Here is a 22,780-nt window from a genome sequence, read left to right on the forward strand (position 1 = left end):
TGAACTGGATGCCATATTAATATTTTCACTTATCTTAAATGGTACCAGAATCATCATAATCACCATAGGTTTTTTCAAATCCTTACTCTAAATTTGATATTAAAATCTATATTATGCTTATCAATTACATTGTAGTATTCGTAAGGTTTATATTTTACATCTTATGTTTTTTGTGTGCTCCTCTATAGACCCTCATATATATGTATGTATACATACACACACACAAATTACTAATTAGGCAAACAGCATTATAAACAATAAACTGGTACAGTCATCAAGGTATTCATGTATTGTAATTTACTCATATTTACTGCTACAAGTTAAAGCTAAAACAATATTGTCTATTTTTTGATGTCATGATCCATGTAGCAAGCAGCATATATGATATAATATCATATTAAATTTAAAATAAATCTAAAATAATCATTATACAGTAGTTTGGTATTTTCAAAGATAGTTGACAGCTAACCAAAGGAGAGAAATGTTCCATAAACACATTAAATAATCAATGGAAACAAGAAATCATGTCATATTATAGTGATATCATGAAGTCTAACAGAAAATGACTTGACAATTTGTAGAATAAATGGCTCAGGAATTTATCACGAATTATCTTAAACTAATAACTCAGTTCAATAAAAAAAATCACAGGTTTAGGCTAAGTCATTCTGAAAAGAAATATTTTAATTAATGCTAAAATTAATGTGATCCAAAAGGACTTTTCCATAAGTTGTCAATTAATCAAATAACAACTTAAGAGGTTGCTTTGTTTTTTGTTTGTTTGTTTTTTAACCTAGCCAATAATAAATCAGGAATCTTTATCCTGGGAAGTTAAAAGCATACAAATGTTAACAAGCTGCATGTACCTCCACTATCTTCAAATTTATCCTTGCAGCAAATACTGTTTGGTCCACCTCAGAGAACTCCCTTGTTTTTGTTTCACAATGATAAGCTACTAGTGACCTTGCTTTTTGGGATCCTAATTCCTTCATTTAATTGACCAAATCAGCCATTGTTCTGCCTGATGTAGTTTTCTGAGTTCTGTCCAACCAGACAACAACAATCTCCTTTCATTCTGTCATGACCCAGGGCCCCATTAGTTCTCCTTTTCTGTATCAAATTTAGTATACAGGAAATTTTACTGTCAAACCTCTCAGACATCACCATAATTCCACTAATGATGAAAACATACTAAAAGTTCAGGAGAACAAAAATAGCAGAACTGTGCCTTGCTAAGATATGATGACAAGGGATAGAAGTTAACATCCTCAATGAGAGATAATCCAGTGTTCTGGAGTATTGATATACCCATTTCAATATAAAGGTAGTTTTTAAAACTTGAGATGTTTACCTCTAAGAAGGCACTTCCATGAATAGAGTTCATCAAGTCCACTAAATGCTACATGTAGGCATGTTAAGCCCTCCTTCACTGAGTGGAAGTGTAATAATAGGAATGATTTTGGTCAGGTCCCAATGGTAAATAAACAGGTTGTTCAAAACCTGCAATTTAATAGTTTCTTCTTTAATCGGTCTACTATCATATTAAAAGAAATAAAAAAACTAAAATTTTTACTAAGTTTCCTAAAATCATGTTACTTGATATCATTCATGCCTGGACATCAAATGCAGTTGTCTTTAGCTATAAATGTCATTAATTGGTCAGGTTGCTGTCTTATAATCATGTTGACATTGAAAGTTCATCTGCACTTATAGTAACATAATGTTTGTTTAGTTTATGTTAATGAAAAATGGAAAACAGAAATTATCAGACATGTATCTATGATTCTGAAAAACTCCACAATTGTATGATTGCTTTCATGGACAGGCCCAAATGAAATCCACTAAATGCACATGACTTTAAGCAGTAAGTCTAGTTATATACTTTCCTTAAAACAAAGACAGTCTGAGGATACTATATACACAATTTCTTTGTAGACCACAAATATGATAGAAACTTGGAAAAACTTGAGAAGTTAGAGGAAGCAGTATATTGATAAAATGTCCTGTTAGAGGGATTTTAAAATATTCACAGATATTTAATATCCCTAAAAAAAAAAAAACATAATAACAGTGACTTTAAAAATCAAGTATGCAGTGTGACTTTTTGGATTGGTATCAAGCATCGTACTTGTCCACAAACCCAGATTCACTCAATGGGATCATAAATAGATTGGCAGGCAAAGCCCCTGGTTAGAAAGGGGCTTTCATTCACATGTTGATGTGAGTATACTCTGTTTGCCAACAAGTAGCCAACATTAGGATATTGACAAAGCACAAAATGTATAGATACTTGCCAACATGCTTATGACAAACCAATTGTGCTAGATACCTTTAATTAGAAGAGGTAGTTATTTCTCCTTAGTAGATTGTACACTTTTTTTCCCTTAATTTGGGTCTGTATTCCTTGCTCATATTAGTATATATTAAATTCAGAATATTTTTTACACTACCCTTTTTTCCCACCTAACATTAATTTTAATCAAGAGATCAATATAAAAAACAATGAAGTCATTAATCTGTTTCTCTTGGAGTCAATGTTCTTATTATATATTCCATCACTGATAAAGTATGAACCTTATAAAATGAAATGAACTACTAAAAATTCAGCTCTATTATCATTAGGAAATAGTGCCGGAGCCTGGGACTAACTTTTAGGATGTGCTATAGATGCCAATCCACTATTTTACCTGCAAGTAGATGCCTTCCTGTTAGCCACACTATCAGCCTGGAAAATAGGAATTTCCAGAGATAGAAGTGAGACTTCTTACAATTTTTCTCTCCATGGGTAGATCCTATTGGCCTATAGGAAGTGTACTTATAAGAAATGAGGCAATTGACCATTTTGCAACATTTGGGTCACCAAGGGAATAGATTAAAAATAATAGACATTTGTTGGTTGGGCTTTGGACTAAATAACACAATGGACTGTGACATGGGCCCACAGGAGATCCTAAAACATGTACTCTGGAAAAGGGAAAATAATGCCAAGACATTTGTTATAAGCAGTAACAAAGGATCTCATTCCATTGCATGGCATACTACCTAGCAAATATCCTGAGTAATTTGAAATGAATTATGCAGTATGTAATGGAGCTGGTTAGTCATAAATACTGGCAATGACTTTGGAATTAGATGCAGAAACTAGGAGTTCAATATTACTGGGATTTCTTCATTTTTTGTTAAGTAATGATAAAATCTGTATTTCTCTTTTTCTTCAGTATTCTCTCTGTTATTGTATTTGGGATTTGGCAATCATACATAAATGTCCTAGGTGACTGCAAGTGTTTCAGAACTAAAGGAGCAATAATCATCATTTAGTGATGTGGCCTCAGAGAACTGAGGCATCAATTCTGGATACAATCACTGGACATGAATTATTTTTAATTACAAATGAGGTTTGTAGATTGTAAAACATAACGTTAAACGGAAGTGTTTTTGGATCTGTGGGAAAATTGTATGTTGAATACCAACATTAGGTGTTTATATGTGTGTGGGTATAAAATAAAAGCCAAATAATAGTGTGTGTTAAACACCATCAAGGTAGAAACTTTATCCATCTAACCCCTCCTAAAGTACATGTGTGGGCTCCACTATAACCCATTGCTACCAGGGTCAGTTTGGAGCTGTGAGACAGAAAAAGTGGGAATCAGTGAAGATATACCTTTTAATGCTAACTTTAAGAAAGAAAGTCTAAAAATTACTGTTACTGGATTTCCATATTTTCTTAAAATTGGTGCTGCCTTCTGTTTTTACAACCAATTCCTCTATGAATTTTGTGAAAACCTCCACTGCCTTACCAATAGATTCCTAATTTTTCTATTGTTATTGTCTAATTTAGCTAAGATAATTTTCTGATTTGAAAAATAAACCTTAACTAATGTGTAAAACTTGTTTTGCTTTTGAGAAAAATCATAATTATGTTGAGTTACTGAGTTATGGTTTAAAAATATAACTTGCTGAAGGGATTTGAAATCAAATAATAAAATATAATCAATGAACTAGAAGATGCTAACCATAAAAAGAGAGCACTTTCAGAGATTATGGGGAGAGAGCTAATTAATCAAATATTTGAATATATTATGTGTTTTTTATTGTCAGAATATCAGTAGTTAGAAGATAAACCTTATACCTCATAAGGTAAATCACTATGATAAAATTATCAAATAATATCTAAATCTCACTTTTACTGAACTGACATTACATTATGTTTCAGGTGTTCATAATTTAGGTTTTCTATTCATGTATTTATAAAATGTAAGCAATTAGAAAGCAAGTTCCAATTCTTATTCCTTCATCAATTTTTGATTGACCCATAGTAAATATTCAATAACTATTTGTTGAACTAAGCAATCACAGGAGTTCACAATCACATATTTAGTGTCTGATTAAAAAAAAGATTGTGCACATTTTTACATCTTTATATATGTTCTTGATTGTATACATTGCTGCATTAGATACTGTGTGAGGAGAAGCATCTAAAACAGCAGTATAAAGTGAACACAGTAGTAAACATGAATTTGATATCACTCACAATTATTCAAGTATATATCAAATGAATGTGTATGGGTGCTTGTAAAATTTTAATTGCTTCAGAATTGCCTGAGCAAACTGTTAATAATTCAGATCCACTTGAATACTAGAAACTTCTAACCCAGCAAAACTGAAAAAGTTTAACAGGGACAGAGAATTTAGAAGCATTTCTCCTGCAAGATTATTGGGGTCATAAGTAAGAAATCACTATAAAGAACTAATATGGAGAAATTAATAATTTATCTACAATTAGCTATTATAGGAGACAGATGTTGATTCCAGGAGAAATAAATATGGCTGGCAGGCCTTTAATTCAAGTTCAGTAAGACTGAATCCTATTTAATTAATCTCTAGGAATTTTCAGAAAAACAAGCCAAAAGCCAAATATTCTCTCCATTGACAAGAATAAATAAATTAGGGCACTTATTGCCAGGATGGCTCCACTTTCAAGAGAATCAAGAAAGGATATGATCTTGTTCAAAGAATTAATGTTATTACAATTGAAGATCTACAGGTATAATTTCAGGGTAAAGGATCACCTTTATTAATTTCTAGGAAAGAAGGTCTCTACCAAGGTCAAATATGTTTGCAAAATTAAGAATCATACTGTGTCCATAAAGCAGAGCTATGAACCATCTAGGTATTCACATGTGCTAAAGACACTCAATTTTGTTCAGAGTAGATAAAGAGCATCATTTTAGGGAAAATAGCCAACATCTTCAAAGTCTGTTCTCTGGGTCCTTCATATTCTTTTTCCCATCTTCATGGCAAATCTTCTAGTTATTTGTGTGTATACTGGTTCTCTGAAAAATCATTTCACTGAAGTATAGACTGACAGATTGATTCTCCTTTGACTGAAATTTCCCCAAAGAAAATGTTAGCTTCAGCTATGCACTTGTAATTTAAACCTTTTATCTATAATTGTGGAATGAAAGCCTTTTTTTTTTTTTTTCTGGATATGTTCAGCCATTATCAAGTTAGTGAGAATGACATTGTGTTTTGGGGGTACATATAGAAGGGAAAATCCTGCAGTCATACTGGATCTATTTAATCCCCACATTTTGTAGTAATTTAAAGGCTAGAGTTTGGAGTGCATACCTCATATGTTCTTGCTAAATTCTTCCTACCACCCCCCAAATTTCTTTTCTGTAAAGGGTGAGTGAGGACCATAGAAGAAAATGAATCTCTTACAGACTGCAGTGGGAAGACACTTGACCCACAGAACACTTCTTGGGCTTGAAGAACAAGTAAATCCTAACATAAATATTCTAAAAGGCTTCCCCTGTATGCATTCATTTTATGCTCTGGTCATTAGTTGGTTGGTCTGCACTCAGTTCCTATCTTCTCCCTTCTTTGCAAACTGATTCCCAGATTATTTTACCTATTATCTTTTGACTTGGTTCAAACAATAGGACATACTGTCAGATTTTAAGTATGGGTAGAAAAAATTGCCCCACACCCTTACCATGCACATACTTTCTCAGATTTGGGTGACCTCTTCATTTTCATTCAGAAGATGAAGCATATGGTACATCTTTTTCAGGTCTAATTCCTGCCAAGAACTATTTTCTATAAATCTGATTCCCACCTGTTAGCTTAGGCTCTTTGGCTCATAGTGTCAATGAAAACTCACCTTCTTTTCCACTCTTCCTGGAGTCCTGTATCCTCTGTTATTAATTCCTGTTTTGCTTTTCTATCCTCTTATTTGGCTTTAAAATTGTTTAATACCATTGTAAACTGTGCCTTATATTAGGTTATTCTGATGATGATATGGTAAGAGTTTTATTTGCTAGCGGTATTTCAACCAAAACAATTTAGGCCCAAAGACTACTATTTTCTAGCATTTCTGATGTTACAGTTAATGTTTTGTGACTTTTTTCTTTATACAGTCAACTCATCATTTGGTAGCCAATACATTTTCACTGAGCTTTCTTTATTGTTTTTCCCTCTGGAGTTGAAATCCTAATCATATTATTAACATATTGACTTGAAAGCCAACAAATCTTTTGGTGGAAAATATAAGCATTATTATTTAGATACCTGTCAAAGGACTATTAACTTTCTAACACATACTAAATTATTCTGATTTGTTTAAGCAAAAGGGAATATAATAGTCATTTGATCATATCAATTGCTTTGGATTATTAAGTGTTTTAATTATGCAAATCATTTTAGTGGCTATAATCTTTACAATGTTTGAAAAGGACTTGGAAAAAAGATAACAACATCAGTTTTTCTATGTTGAGGAGTTTGGTAAAGATAAAATTAAAAAATTGTTCAAGTCACCTTGCCAGTGACAAATAACAGGTCTAGAAACTGGCTTCCTTATCTCAACCAAATTTCTGTTTAAATACTGTTACACCTCAGTAGGAGCTGACTTAGACAAGTGGTAAGTATGCAGTAGGAAAAACAAGTTAACTTTAGATTGAGGAGGCTGCAAAAACATTTTTAAATTGAAAGGTGCCATCTGAAGTTGATCATTTTGCAGTACTTCACAAAATCAGGAATATCAGTGAAGTGCCGGCTACTGTGACTTGAAGTTGTAAGCCAACTTAGGAACCACGCCTGGTGTAACAAAGAACTGAAACACCACACACAACCAGCAGTCAACAAGAAAGCAGAAGAAATTATTTAAAGACAAAGGTCAGCTCCTGGGAAGAAAGCCACAAGGATTAGAGAAACAGGCTAAATCCTGCCAGAAGCTTGCAGGCTTGAGATTTATGCAAAGACAGACAGGAAACTCCCATGCACACAGAGGGGTCCCTTTGAGCTGCTGCTGGTGAAAATAATTTAAGGATATTTATAATTATGCTCATGTTTTGGATCTAGGGGATAAACCATGGTGGTGATGCAGTTTTTTGATTGATCAGCCCTAGCTAATGTCCTAACATAAATTAACCAGAGATAGAGCCCTCCCTGGTGACGCAGCGGGTTAAAGCACAGCACTAAGAAGCTTAAACCACTTCTGCATGAGTTCGATCCCCTCATGCCCTAGAGGTGATCCACATGGAGCGGCAGACCTCTCCTGACCCACCTGCTACTCCCCTCAGCAGTGTACTTCATCGATCTGCCTGTTCTGCTCCCCACTCTGTCTCTGGTGGGTTCTCTCACCCTCCGCATCACTGGCCTGTACCAGTGGGCCTGTACCCCAGTTCTATATGAGTAAATAAATAAATCTTAAAAAAACAAACAAAAAAAACCCCCAAAAACAAACAAACAAACAAACAAACAAAAACAAAAACAAAAAACTAACTGGTGATAGTGCCATGGGCTTCTTTTGGTGATTGGCTCTTCTCTCTTATATTATCTCCCAGGGCCCCAATCTCTATCTGATATTTTGTCAAGGTCTAACCACTCACTACCACCACTCACTGTAATGAAGACTTTCTGCCTACCCTTCTTGCAACTAGCATAAACTGTACATCCATCATGTTTTTATAAATGCAGATGAACTTCAATGTTACCAAGCTCTTATGAGTACAAAATGACCAATTACACGACTATTTTATAACCAATTACAACTATACTTGACCTTGAGGGATGAATAACTGTTACCACTTTCGAAAACTTGCTAAAATAAATAGGAGATAAAATAATAAGAAAATAAGTTAAAAATATATAAGAAAAAGAAATTTAACATCAGTATTTGGAGGATGCAGAAAATGAACTTTCTATTGTAGGAAAAGTAACATATCTGTTATATTTCTACCTAAAAAGTGAATTTTGTGGTCCCTCCCTGGTGGTGCAGCGGGTTAAAGCACTGCACTAAGAAGCTTAAACCACTTCCTCATGAGTTCGATCCCCGCCTGCCCCGGAGGAGATCCACATGGCGTGGCAGACCTCTCCTGGCCCGCCCTCTGCTCCCTTCAGCATTGTACTTTGTCAATCTGCCTGTTCTACACCCCACTCTGCCTCTGGTGAATCCTTTCACCCTCCACATCTCTGGCCTGTACCCCAGTTCTGCATGAATAAATAAATAAATCTTTAAAAAGAAAAGTGAATTTTGCAATGGATCTAATTTATACTTCAAAAGGATTTTGTAAAATAAAATAGGTATTTCTTGCCTCATTTTACTGATATAATCATTTAAATGTTGAAAAGATCTTGTGATTCCCTAAATGTAGGTAGCAGATATAATGAATGGCAAAGTTGGCATTTGATGGTATATATCTCATTCCAACACTTGGAAACCACTGTGTTATATTGACTCTCCAGAAGGCAGGCTTTGGAAATTGAATATGAAATTACTTGGAAAAAAAAAAAAAGAAGAAAGAAAACTCTGAAAATAAGAGAGATGGAGAGAGAGAAGGTAAATGATGACAAGGAATTTGTAACAAACTTTAAAACAGGTTCTTCTCAAGTAGGCAGAATATGTATTGGATGAAGGTTACAGAGTCCTACAGGGACCAGGAATCATGGTATGAGGAGAAATGTCCTGGGAGATGTCAAATATATTCAATAAATGAAATAAAACGATAGTGATAGGTCATTAGTGCAGAGTATGCAGACACTGGAGAAATGTTCTCCAAGGTTATATGTTCTTTCTCCTCCTCTGAGGACCACATCTGCTAAATTATAAACAGTGCAAGGACAGAGGCTACATTTCTCATTGTTGCATAACCTGAATTTAATATTTGGTTTTGTGTTTAGTGAATATTCACCCAAGTCTTAAAGAATTCTATTGATGATTCTAACTACATTGACCCTATTTTCTAAGCTCATGTTTTTTCAGAGTTCCACACTTTTTATTTTTATTACACATTATTTGTTCATACATATAAGTCATATTTTCCCATATATATATGTGTGTGTGTACATGTGTGTGTATATATATATATACATGTATATATATATACATGTGTGTGTATATATACATGTGTGTATATATATATATATATACACACACACACATATATAGATCTCTAAGTTGAAGTTGAAACAAGCTTTTAAAATGTAAAGAGGAAAAAAATGGTTTTACAGGTGTGTGATTTATCATAATAAAGGAGTAATGTCAGACTGAGTTGGAGAAAAAAATAAAAGGAACCAAGATTTAAAAGTATTCTTATGTGATGAAGTAATCTTTTTATAGTAGAGGTGTATATACACTCATCCTTTTTTATACTTTCCCATTAAGAAAAGATATTGAATGCTCTTCAAATAAAGATTATAAGATCTGTTTTGGTTAAACATTAAAATATAATTAGCCTAAAGTTATATATTAATGTACTGATTTAAATTCTTCAAATAATACCAACAAAAAGTTCTTACAATGCTGTCAGTAATTTTTCATATAAATAAACTAAATAGGATAACTAATTACCCTGAATATATTATTTTAATGTATGAATTTCTTAACTATACTTGTTCTAGACCTACCAATAGCCAGATTAACTCACCAATAGCTTACTGCCTTGGTAACAACATGACTTCATCATGTCCAAACACTGTCAAATCATAAGAGGTCAAAACCACACCAATGTGGAGAACAATCAAAACAGAAAAATGAATGAGATAAAAAAAAGATTCCACCTTTTGGAACTTGAACCTAATACTTTTCTGCTCAGCATGTGAATTAAAGATGAGCAGCATCAAAATTACCTACAATACCTGTTTGAAATTCCAAATTCCTTGGCCATCCTCCAGACCTGCTAGATTAGAATCTGTATTTTTAAAGTACTCCCAGATAATCTAATGCAATCTGTGTTAGCCCAAATCCTAACTTGGTTACTAGTTGCAACTGCTGCCTAAAGAAGTGTTTAAAAGATTATTCTGGAGAGGTTAAAGGAGTCCATGCATAAAACAAATTAAGCAGAGAAAGCCAGAACCAGGGAACAGATGGACACAGAGAAGAGGTATACAATAAAGTGACACTGTGGCAGAATACTGTCACACAGTCTTGGTGTCAGCATAGTTATTAACTGTGCCCTCTTCAACTCTCAAATGTATTCTGTTTTGGACAATAAATTATATAACAATCTGCAGAGATGGCAGTAAGATCAAATTTAATTCATGGCTTGGTGATTCTGTACATCTATAGTTGGATTTCTTAATTCACTGTCTAATTATGACATATCATTCTTACAGGATTTGACACTGTCCTTATGTCAACATTATTTGAAGTAACTGATGTAAAGAAAAATAGACTTTACTGTTTAATTAGTTCTTACTGTATACCACTGAAAATAAAATTTTATGTTATGTGCTATGTACTTACTTCATTATCTAATCCTCAAAGCAGGTCCAGGTGATCTAATGTCACAGGGGCATATCCTGGGATCTTGGTTGAATGACTTTGGAAAGGTTCTACATGTGCTAACAGATTCATACTCAGGGAAGCTGACTCCAACGCGCTTGACCTGTTTTTTTTTTTTTTTTTTTTCCTGACATAGAACCTCTCCAGGAACAAATTCACACCAACCACTTCTGGTGATGCTATAAACACCATCCAAGATGGAACCCATGCCGTGAGTGTAGAATTGTCTCTGGAGGCACACAAATATTTTCTGCTTATACAGTAGTGTTCCTACCTTCCTATTTTTCTGACAAAATACTTAGATGCTATACAGGTACAGTTCGAGCCTTATTTTAAGTAATTAAAATACTGGACTTCCATTTTTCTCTATTCAAACACTTATTTTTCCTCCCAAATGTACTTTTTTCTTTAAACCATAGAACTATATTAACTGATTTATAAAAGCAAGAATAGTAACAAAACAACTTGAAATAAATTAATGAGTTAGAACAGGGCAAAATTTCACACTTATTCATATAGAAAAACCAGTTATTATGTGCAACTGTCATTAAGTCCTGCAAAATGTACAATGATTGAGTGATTCTTTGCCTCAAAAAATAAATTGTTTTCTCACTTCTATAGTAGAACTCCTATCTTTAAGCAAAAGAAAGCAAAAGTGTAATTAAGATTGTAGTTTTCCTAGATTTCCTGGCTTTTAGATAAAATAACAGTGCCAATGGGTTCCTATTAATAATAGTAATGAGAGCAGTTTTGATTTTCAGCTTCTAGATGCTTTAATAGTATCTTTGCCTTTTCTTAATAATGTGTTACAGAACAATGCATTATTAGATACTATATTTCTAAATCACATATCTACAGAATCCTGGATTAAAAATATTATTTTTGTTTACTTTTTAAAGGCAGGAAGAGGAAATGAGAAGCAGGAATGTAATAGTACAAAACATAGTGCTTGCCCCATCATAAAGGCTCAATAAATTCTAAATAAATAGCCAATACATAAATGGAAGGTAGGAGGGGGGAAAAAGGGAAAAGGAATGTAGGCACATATTCTTTAATAATCAGAAAGGAATATTAGACACTTCAAAAACAGAAATATTGAAATAGTTCTGTCTGTTGATTATGATAAGAGTTACTTTACTATATGCATGTGATAATATTTCCAGCTACTTAAATCAAAAGATGTGAACAACAAATGAAAAATTAAGGGGGATAGTAAGGAGAGTGAACCCTGGCAGAAGAGAGAGAGAGTGGGGAGGAAGAGAAGAAGCTGAAGAAGACAGGGCAGAGAGAAGGAAGACAGAATGATGAAAGGGAGAGTGAGTTGGGAGGAGAAGGGAGAGAGAAGGTGTTCCTTACGGAGGGGCATTTAGTTCAATATGAATAACATAATCACTTAGAATTGGTCATTGATTCTCTTGGTCTTCCATAGGATGTTGAGGGCTAAAAGACTAGGGATTAGGTCAGTGTTGTTCTCTGCTGTATGTAGTGACCCTGAGTGCTGTACTATTCTACCCAGGACTAAGAATGGGGACTTTTTATTTCCAAATTGTCACAGACAAATAGTTTGTAATTTTTGTTTAAATCTTGAAATAGTACATATAAAATACTATCTCATTTATTTATTAATAAATTCTACAGATATGAAATGGCTGTTGCAAATCCTGGACCATTAAGTATGAGGAGAGAGAATATGTGTCCACTCACTGATCCTTGAAGAACTGGACCTGGTAGAAACTCATCAAAAATTGGTAAAATGCATGAACAATGTAGATATCAGAGAATTAATAGTTGAACATATATTACAATTATAATATGGCTTTCCTGGATTTTGATCTATTTTTGGGTATATATCCCACCTCATTGCCATCACAATTCTGGGATAAGACAGATGGTACAATCTTTTATTTTAAGTGGCAGAACTGAGGAACAAGGAAGGATTTCTTTAATGATTGCCTCATGCTTAGCAGAATAGGTGAGTCTGTCTCTTGACTCCTAAGCCACATTTTTTCCCAACAGCCCTTGGTGTATCCTTTCTGTCTGCAATCAAATTGGACATGCAGCATTAATTAGCAAGCTGCAAGCACTTTCGTTTTCACTTTTGGCTAACAGACTCCACTGAATCTCTAATTTACACATTCCAGCTCTGGCACATTTGCAGACCAATTTTTTAAGAGCTATTTTTTAATTCAGCGATGCCTTCATTTCTGTATTTATAATGTTAAGTATGTATTTAACTGTCATTTTGAAGACACCCTGCTACATTTAATCAATGTTTGGAGAGAGTGGTCACTTCCATTCTGCTTTCTTTAATTGTTAGGTATTTTGTAGTAATGGTATAAAACAGTTAATATGATAATATGAAAACTTCAAGAAACCATTGACAAAATGTTCTTTGCAACAAATAAATTGAAATAATGATAAAAATGCAAAACATCTGTATTTAAAATCTTGGTGACCATGTTTTAAAAGAATGCCTACTGAATTATATATAATTTAGCTGTCTATCTTGTCTGGAAAAACACAAACCAAACTGTAGACAGAAATTATCTACTAGTGATAAGGTGGGTCAACAATATATAGAAATCTTTTCCTTCTCTTCCTTTATTTTGGATTTTTTTTCTTATTAATTTACTTTTAAATGATATGTAATAATTTATTATTAATATATTGCCAGTTGAAGTGATTCTCATCAGTAAATGTTTAAATTGAGTATATATTTTAAAACAGATGTGTAATATTTTATTAATATCTATTATCAATTTATCCATTCAACTGTGAAACAAATATGCAGAGAATGTTCTAGCTTTCTAGCAGAAAGATGAAGAAACTACAATGGAATTTAGTTGGTGAGGTTTCATGGAAAACGGTGTAATGTCATTGTCTTTATATATCACACTTCCTGCTGCTACATGGCAAAAATAAAATAGATACTGTTCCATGTAGTAGAATATTCTGGGTTTCTAATTTAGGCAACAGGGTGGGGATAAATAACAACAACAACAACAACAACAACGAAAACACACACACATGACCAAATACTGATGAAAGTGACACAACTCAGACTTCAGGATAATTCACTGACAACTGTTCACATACATCTGGTCATGAGTATGACATAGGACCTCCTGTCCCTCCACTGTTATTTAATGTTGGGATGGAGAAAGCATCAGAAAATATTTGCTTGGTTTTAATTCTAATTTTCTATCACAAGTCCACATAGTTTTCTTCTAATTGATAATTCTACAAAACCCAAATACTTGATATATTTCATAATGACAGTTACTGACAATGTCATCCTAGCCCCAGTTGTTATCTCTCTTAGCAGTATGAAAGCTATGATGTAAATTTGAAGAAAGGATATGTTACTAAGAAAACCAAGTTGGGGGCCTGTAAGGTGGCTTAAGGGGTTAATTCTCAGCAGTCACTGCAGCACTAGTTTGATCCTCAACCAGGGAGGTGACCCACATGGCACAGTAGACCTCTCCTGTCTCTCCTGCTCCCTCAGCAGTGTATTTCATGCTGCCTTTTCTGCTCCCCACTCTGTCTCTGGTGAATCCTCTTATCACCTGCACCTCTGACCTGTACCCCAGCTCTTGTACACATAAACAATTAAAATAAATTAAGAAAAAAAAGTGAGGTCAAAAAGAAACTGCTAAATTAATTCTTTGAAGTTCTATATATTCAAGAAACCAAAAAGGAAGGAACTTAGAAATAAGGCCGTACAGATTGTATAAAATATGTGCAGGAAAAAAAATCACATTCCTGGACTTTTTCCTTTTACTTCCCATTATGAAGAATAGCAACCAAAGGAAAGAACTAAAAGTAAAAACCCCTGACATACTCTGTTAAGATAAACACATATTTTTTCCTGATAAGGTTAATATTAATAGTTATCCCATGGGACTTTATTAGCAAAAAAGCAAAAATAAATAAATAAATAAATAAACAAGCAATCTGTAAATCTACTATTCTTATCTTCCTCCTCTTCTTCCACAGTAGAGCACAGAATAATAGTTCCTTAGTTAAAATTATTAAATTAAAAATTTTCCCACTAAATTAAAGATAAAAATTTTTGATTACTCCTCTGAGCTGTGACTGAGAAGTTTTCACTAGTTGAGGATAGTATTAATAGACAAGGTTAGAAATGAGAAGCAGTACCAATTAAATTTTTTATTTTCCTTTTAAAATTCACCTAAAGTTTGTTTCACAAATCACATTAGTAGCTATATTGTAATGTGGATTGCTATTTTTAACATTTATTATTGGGCTAAATTTGATAATCCCATAGCTTTTACTGAAAGTGATTCTGTCAGATAAACTAATGGCCTTTAAAGTGATTTTGGTACATGAAGTTTTGGGTGTAATTTCAAAGTAGCAAGTCAGGCAGCAATAAATAAATAAATATATGCACAGACTGACATACTGTAGGCACTATTTCCTACAGTTCAGAAAATTGGAATATCCTTTAATATGTTTAATTCAGAAATGGATTCATGAATTCCTCTGAAGACTGAATTATAAACTTTACCCTTTCCTTTCTTTGGCTTCGGTTATTTTACAGGTGTTACTACGTTGTTTGTATGATGAAACAAGAGCTTTCAAACAGCTCAGTAAATAAAATATGGGGATGAAGACCACTTAGAAGAGGCAGTTTTCCCTAGTCAGTAATGGCATCTTACTTTGAAGACACCCCTTCCACCAAGCCCCCTTTTCTCTCCAAGTAAAAAAATGAGTATTTTTTTGTTAAAGGGCCAGACAATGTAATAGCATTTGCTAAAATAAGTTTATATGAACATGTCCATTATTTCCTATTCCAATTGTCATGGAGCAAGTGGGTTCACATAGAATAAGAACAATAAAAATGATTGCTTCCTTATTCTCTCTCCATTTAGCATCCAGAAATGAGTTGCTACAATGCTTCCTTTAAGAAATGAGATTTTGAGATGTAGAGTGAACTGGAATATTCCTCTATTATTAGTAGTATTATTTAAAAATATTCCTTGACATTTCAAAGCATCCATTTTGTTTTTCATAATACTGGGACATAACAATAATTATACATGTCTAGCAGCATTGTGGTAATTGAAAATTGAATGACATAATGTGTGTAAAGAGCCTCATTGTATAAATAAAAATGGGTGATTTTTCTCTGGAGAGAGGTTGCTAACTTGATCACCCATACCATTTCTTCAAGGAATCTTTTTGAAAGCACATAGATATGATTTCTCAAGTAAAGATTAGGAACTTTGACCATTCAAGTAGTAAACATGTGCGTCCAGAACTAGCAAAGGACTCTCATAAACAAGTTATACAGGAGACAATCTGAGGTGCATCTATTTGTCTGTCAAGAGACAAATAAATATAGAGAATAGAGAAGCTGTAATTATTTTACTGCACTGTATAAACTTGTGTGGATTTCTGCCTAGACCAGTCACTTTTATTTGACCTCACATCCTTATTCTATACTAAATTATGTTCTCTATCTTTCCTATAGGAATAGAGATGTCTTTTGTTGCAAGATTGTTTTATTTTCCCAACAATTATAAACAACAAAATTCAAAGCAAGTGTTAAGTATTGTAGTTATTATTCTAATTATTGCATTTATTATTATTTCAGGACTACAATGATAGATTATTATGTTATCCAAATAAGACAATAAAATATTTTGTCCTACTGATTGAGTAATCCCTATAAAAATGGTCCCCCAAAATTCAGCTACATGTCTACTCTTTTCCTTTGTATTAAAACTATTTTTTATCACATATTAATGCCAAGAACAGAATAAAATAGCTCCTGGGTTATAACTTGTTAAGTTTTAAATTCTCCTAATTTAGTAATGAAAGATAAGCTTCTTTGATTATATTAAAATTGTACTTCCAAACAAAAGTATATACCAAATTTTTATGCATTCTAATTGCCATATACAAATATTAAAAAGAAATATTATAAAACATATGCTAAAGATGGTTTGAAATGTCATGCAATACTGTGATCTTCTAAAATAAACTACATTACGAGGAAATTCACTACTATAATTAAATGCTGTGTTTGTTTTTGAGACTTAAATCAAATTTAAGATTTCTAAAATCACATTCATTCTTGCCACCATTGCCACTAATGTTTTCCTCACAAACTCTCTCCTCCTATTAACTTTCCCTATGACTTGTAACGGTCATTTGAAGGTTCCTTCTCTAATGCTATATGCTCATTGGCAAATAATTTCTATAGTAGTCGGAACCTTAGCATTTTGCTATGTAATTCTACTTTGCTGAGTCAAATAAACCTTTCTTGAATGAATATATAACATTCCTACTTTTAATTCTCAGTGTTGTTCTGCTAGTTTACAGTTTTCATACCTACTGACTTCTAACTATAGCCTATACCATCTGTTCATCCTATTTTGCATTTGTAGAAAACATCTTCTCAGAACATGGCTCCTATTTCTCACACCTGGTTGATAAGTGCCCATAGTTCTCTAACTGATCTCAAAGGATGGATCATCAAAGTCATATAACCCACTGATAGTCTAGTCTTTCTACAATCTAATTAAAATTTATTCATACAACCATCTTTCCTATACACCTTTCTACACATTTGCTTCTATGCAACACTAAGAAGACAGATAAATTTCTATGGTGATGGCACACGGGTGAATCAGTGGTGTGAAGCCCATGGGGATTACAACTGAGGTAAAAAAAAAAGCAAAAAAAGAAAAAAGAAGGAAAAAAAATAAAAAAGATAAATTCAGCATCTTACATATTTGTCCTGAGACTTAGTAAAATCATACTTACAGAATACAAAGAGATTTTAACATCTCTCAAGATTCTAAAAAGGAAAAAAAGCAATCAATGCTATATTATAGTTTTCTAAAGCTTCTTTTATAACCTAGCAATGTATAATAGAATCAAATCTTATCTAACCAGGCAAACTGTATTTTAATTTGACTTAAAAATGCAAAAGGTATTCATATCTATTTACATTTGTACTAAAGATTTTTATTTTTAATATTTACTATAATGTACATGTCAACTAGCATCTATTCTGGATTAGGCCTTTTCTTCAGTTTATGGTAACGGACATCATACAAATCATGTATCAATAACTCCTATGCCTGTTTTCTTGAGTGTGTTCTAGCAGAAATTAATGTTGTGATTCTCCTGCATTATTACTTCCTCTTACTCTTCCTATAGTCTGGTTTCCCATGCAAAAATTCAGACCATTTCCATATCACCATTAAACTCAGAGATTTCAAAAGACCTCATGCATGTACTGCATCAGATTTTTATTCTTAAATTAACTTTCCAAATCACATTCCAAACCTCTGCAACCAGTTCAAGAATGGAGCGACTTATTCTTTCAAAGATCCCTGAAGCAAGGACTTTCATGAGATTATTTGGCTTTGGAGGATGAGCTGGTCTCACCAAGTAAGACTCCAACAAATAGAAAAGAAGCTAAACCAAACTTGCCCCAGGGAGTTAACAAATCTACACCATCTTCAGATTACAGCATTTTGCTCTAGTGCAATCAATAAAACACAGATGATAGGAAATGGAAACTTAAAAGTGATTAACAAGTTTTTAAAAAATAACTTCATAAGAATACCTCTAAAAACTTCACTTAAGGTAGTGCATGACTTAGATCTATGGCAATTGTTTTTCGATTATTACTCAGTTACCTATTCATATAATTCATTGTTATCCTCATAAAGGTTGCCCATACATTTTTAATCATTTTCTTTATTCTCAGTTCTATTAATTCTGAGTTTAACATCACTTAGTGTACCCTAAATTTCTCTGCTTTTAAAGAATGGTCATTCATTTATTTTCTTTCCCTGAGTCTATGAATGGAAGAAAAGTTTTTCTAGTTTGTTGGGAGGAGGGGGGGTGGGTGCAAGGGTGAAGGGGCTGGGAGAAACAGCAGATTTTGCCCTTTTCTCTGTATGAGAAACTGCTGATGGAAACCACCAAAAACAGGTTGTTGGAATAATCTGGAATCTTTTACTGAAAGTGGCTCCCTGACTTTCGGCTTTGTCTCCATTTTCTTATGAGCATCAGGCTTCCACATAGTTACAAATCGAATGCTATTAAGCCAGATATGACCCTTATGGTTTTGAGTATATTTTCTTACATACAAGAGAATAATTTTATATGACCCTTTAATTCAATAATATCTTCAAGTATAAGACCTATGGTTTATTCTTAAGTTTCAGATAAAGTAGGTGTATGTGTAATTTGTACTCTGCTTTTATAGCAACACCCAACTCTTTTATATTCTGATAAATTAAAGCGGCCCACTTAAAAGGGCAATTAGATATTTTATGTATTGAGCAGATATTATGATGCTGCAGTGTGGTAGTACACTACTAGTCTAATATTTTGTACAGAAAAAAATCCCAGTTTCTAAATACACAGCTATAATCAAAGCAATTAAAAAAGGTAATGAATGCAGCATGATGAAATTTTAACTACTTCAAATTATTAAATATATATAATTTCAATGTACTAAATGCTGATATTCAGAACCACAGAGCTTAGATATTAATGATCTAAATGTAAAACCCACATATATTAAAAACTATATGCTTTTGGGTGCAGATTAAAATGTACTTTGAAGTAATTAAGTTTTTGAATGACTAAACATCTTCACAATAGATATCAATATAAAACCTTTCAAATCACAACAATATATCTCAACCCTTAAGCTTACACACACACACACACACACACACATATATATGTATATATGTACAGATACACACACACACACATATGTATTTGTATATATATATACTCACACACACAGAGACCAAGTGGGGGAAATAAATCAACCCACATAAACAGCCCCCAGAACAGAATTCACTGGAACAAAAAAAAAAATCCTGAAATATGTAAACATTGCACTTGCTTTATATTGACAAGTTGAAGCAACAGCACCATAAACAGGTTTAAATAAATTAATTCTCCCCAAGGAACACCTTTAAGCATATTATAACTATCTTAAAAGAACTCTACTTCTCTCTATGCTTTTAAAATATTTCATAATTGAAAAAGAAATTAGCACTACAAAATGAAACCCTATTACTTTTGGTACTGAAGAAACATACCTGCTAATACATTTTTTCCTGAGTGCTTTTTCTATGTATGATTTTTTTTATGTAAATGCACGAACATGTAGGATAAATAAAAGAAATGCCAAACACATAATGCATTTTTTTGTTGTTTATCTATTTTGACATGCTCTCAGGATTTTAGATGGATGTGTCAAAAGTACCTTAAATTTTTTTCTCAAGTTTCTGATCGGCTCAACCCTCTAAATACTCCCCAAACTAGGAAAGCATTGGCATTCTCATCTCTTGTTCATTCTACTGCTGCATGGGACAGTCTTCAACAAGACTTAAACAAACCTCATTCATCAATATTCTACTCTTCAGGAGCTGACACTTACTGTGAATTCTGCTCTTCAACTTAAATACCAGTGTCTGTGGCAGGCCAATTCTATCATTGCAGAGACAGCATCCCTCAGGCGAGGTCCAACCTTTCTCTCCAAGTGCACCCAGGGATTAGTCTGACTTCCCCTAAATTCTCTCTTCTGCACAGTAAGAGCTAATCTTTCCTGTATGAAGCAGGAGATGGTGTTGCTATGACAACAGAGCACATTCTAGCAGTGGGACTACTGAGATGAGCCTTCAAAGACTCAGGGAAACATGCACTCAGTTTTCCTCCAGGGCTATGGGCTCCTTCCTTTAGGATTTAATCCCCAACAAGTTTACTGACAGATGGGGTTGTTGATTATCTATACGTTTGCTACAGGGGGATCACTGGTTAAGAACTTGGCTCGAAGATCACAGAATTATTTAATAAAAGTGTCATTCTCAGCTATATTAAATTTTCTGTTGTAAATGTTCTATGTGGCTGTTTAAAAACACTATCCTTATTTAAATTTAAATCATTATGCTTTAAGTATTTTCTAAAATGACATTAATGTGTTAAGGACACAATTATCATAAGAAAAGGGCTATCATTTTTTGTTTGTTTATATGTAATCAACATTGTATCAATCTGAAGGTTACACACACGCACACACATCCATTTTTCTCTTCCCAGCATCAATGTCTGGAGCCTTGAGGCTTCAGGGTGGGGGAGGGGATATGCTAACAAAAGCAAATCCCTGCAGCCACGTTTTGCATACATATATTAGCTGGAGAATAATCACTATACGCATTAATCATTTCGAAAAATAATCATCACTGGAATTTAAGAGTCTAGTCAAAAACAGAAGAGATGTAGTATCAGGTCATATTGTATGAGGTCAGATTTTCTGTATTATTTTTAAAAAACATATTATGTGTGTGTGTGTGTGTATGATTACATTTTTAAAGTAGTTGATAATGTACTTTAACAGTCCAAACTGTGCAATTCATTTTTCTTCAGAAACATTCTTGTGAGTGCAAACACATTCTCTTTCATTGTAAGAATAGGACCTAGGGCTGGAAAAGTTTTCCTTCCTACAACATACATTTAGTTTACTAAGCCACAGTGAGTGAGGTTTTCACTCACTGAGTCATCCAAACTGTATTTTACTCCTTGCTTTCCCCATTATTTTTTCCATTTCTCAATCCTTTATGTCAGGAACAGCGATTACGACACGCCACCCTTCCCCCACACTAGGCTGTAATTACTCTTTGTGCTGAATTAATATAATCGTCATCATCTATATCTCCTTTTCTGAATACAGAGACACAACATGGCTTTATGGATGTTTCTGTTACAGAAACAGAGGGGAGGGAGTCTATAGGTTAGATATGTTCAGTATCCTATTGGCCTGCTAAGAAATGCACAAAGATATTTTTAGTGACTTCTTGATTATCAATCTATGTGAACAGAAAGCTTTAGGACATTCATATTGCAAAGAAAGCATGTTTACATCTAGTAATTCTAATAAATTGGACATGGTATAGTAAATGATGCTGAGCTGTGTTTATTATTCAATCATAGTAAAAAAAATAGGTGGCAATTTTAATATGTGCCATGTTATATACATCAGGACACATATGTATTCAATTCATAGATATAGGCAGAATACTTTTCCTCAGGATCCTATTTCAGAGCTTCTTCTAAAGATATATTCTCTTAATTCAAAAGTTACAGCACCTGTTTTCATTATGTTCATTATTATCTAATTAGTAGAATACTTTTAATTTTTTTATTCTCATCTTCAGAGAATCTGGATGAATGCCAAAACATATAAACAACATATGGTTTATTTTCAAAATCAACCAACCAAAATTATTTATTTCCAAAGAATCTCTTGATCAAAAAAAAAATGTAGAAGAAATAATTTCCTCCTCTAGTAGCAAGTGCTTACCATCTGCCATTCCTTTCAGATTACCTGAACAGCTACCCCACTAAATATTACCAGCTCCCCTCCTACCCAAAAGACACTACCATTATAAAAACATGTTTATAAGTGGGTCACACTAGTACCGCAACCTAGGTTTGAATTTTAAGGTTGAGTTATAAGCAACTATGTTTAATGAATGCCAGAAATCAGAACTGTGAGAAATTTATAAGGTCTAGAATGATATTCCACATATTGTTTTTATGAGCTTCTATTTTCAACATAATAATCAATACACTTACTAAACTCCAGTAATTATATCTGTCTCAGGGTTAACAGGAGCAGGGAGAACAGGGGAAGGACATTTTCTCAAAGCCATTTTTGAAGATGAACACCAAAGTAGTTCTGAGGAAAGCAGCTGAGATACTGGCGTCTATTGCAAGGTCAACAAAGGTTCAAAACTACTTTTTTTTCCAAGAAGCTACCTTTTATGGAGAGGCTAAGTACCATTTCCAAGTGATAGTTTGATACTAACATGGATTCTATGACAAACTGAACCACTAATCTCTCTGAGCTGCTAGTTCCTCACTTTTAAAGTGTGGAAAACAACAGTACTTGTGGAATTCTTAAGAAAAAATAAAGAAGTAAATATGATTAAA

General features: G+C 33.3%; 1 protein-coding gene across 4 annotated transcripts in view; it reads right to left on the reverse strand.

Annotated features, from left to right (window-relative positions):
- Positions 1-22,780, reverse strand: part of NOL4 (nucleolar protein 4) — a 255,115-nt gene that overhangs the window by 119,908 nt on the left and 112,427 nt on the right. The gene's annotated exons all lie outside the window — the stretch shown is intronic.

Source organism: Condylura cristata, unplaced genomic scaffold (genome assembly GCF_000260355.1).
Source record: "Condylura cristata isolate star-nosed mole 26May11 unplaced genomic scaffold, ConCri1.0 scaffold00016, whole genome shotgun sequence".
Lineage (NCBI taxonomy): Eukaryota > Metazoa > Chordata > Mammalia > Eulipotyphla > Talpidae > Condylura > Condylura cristata.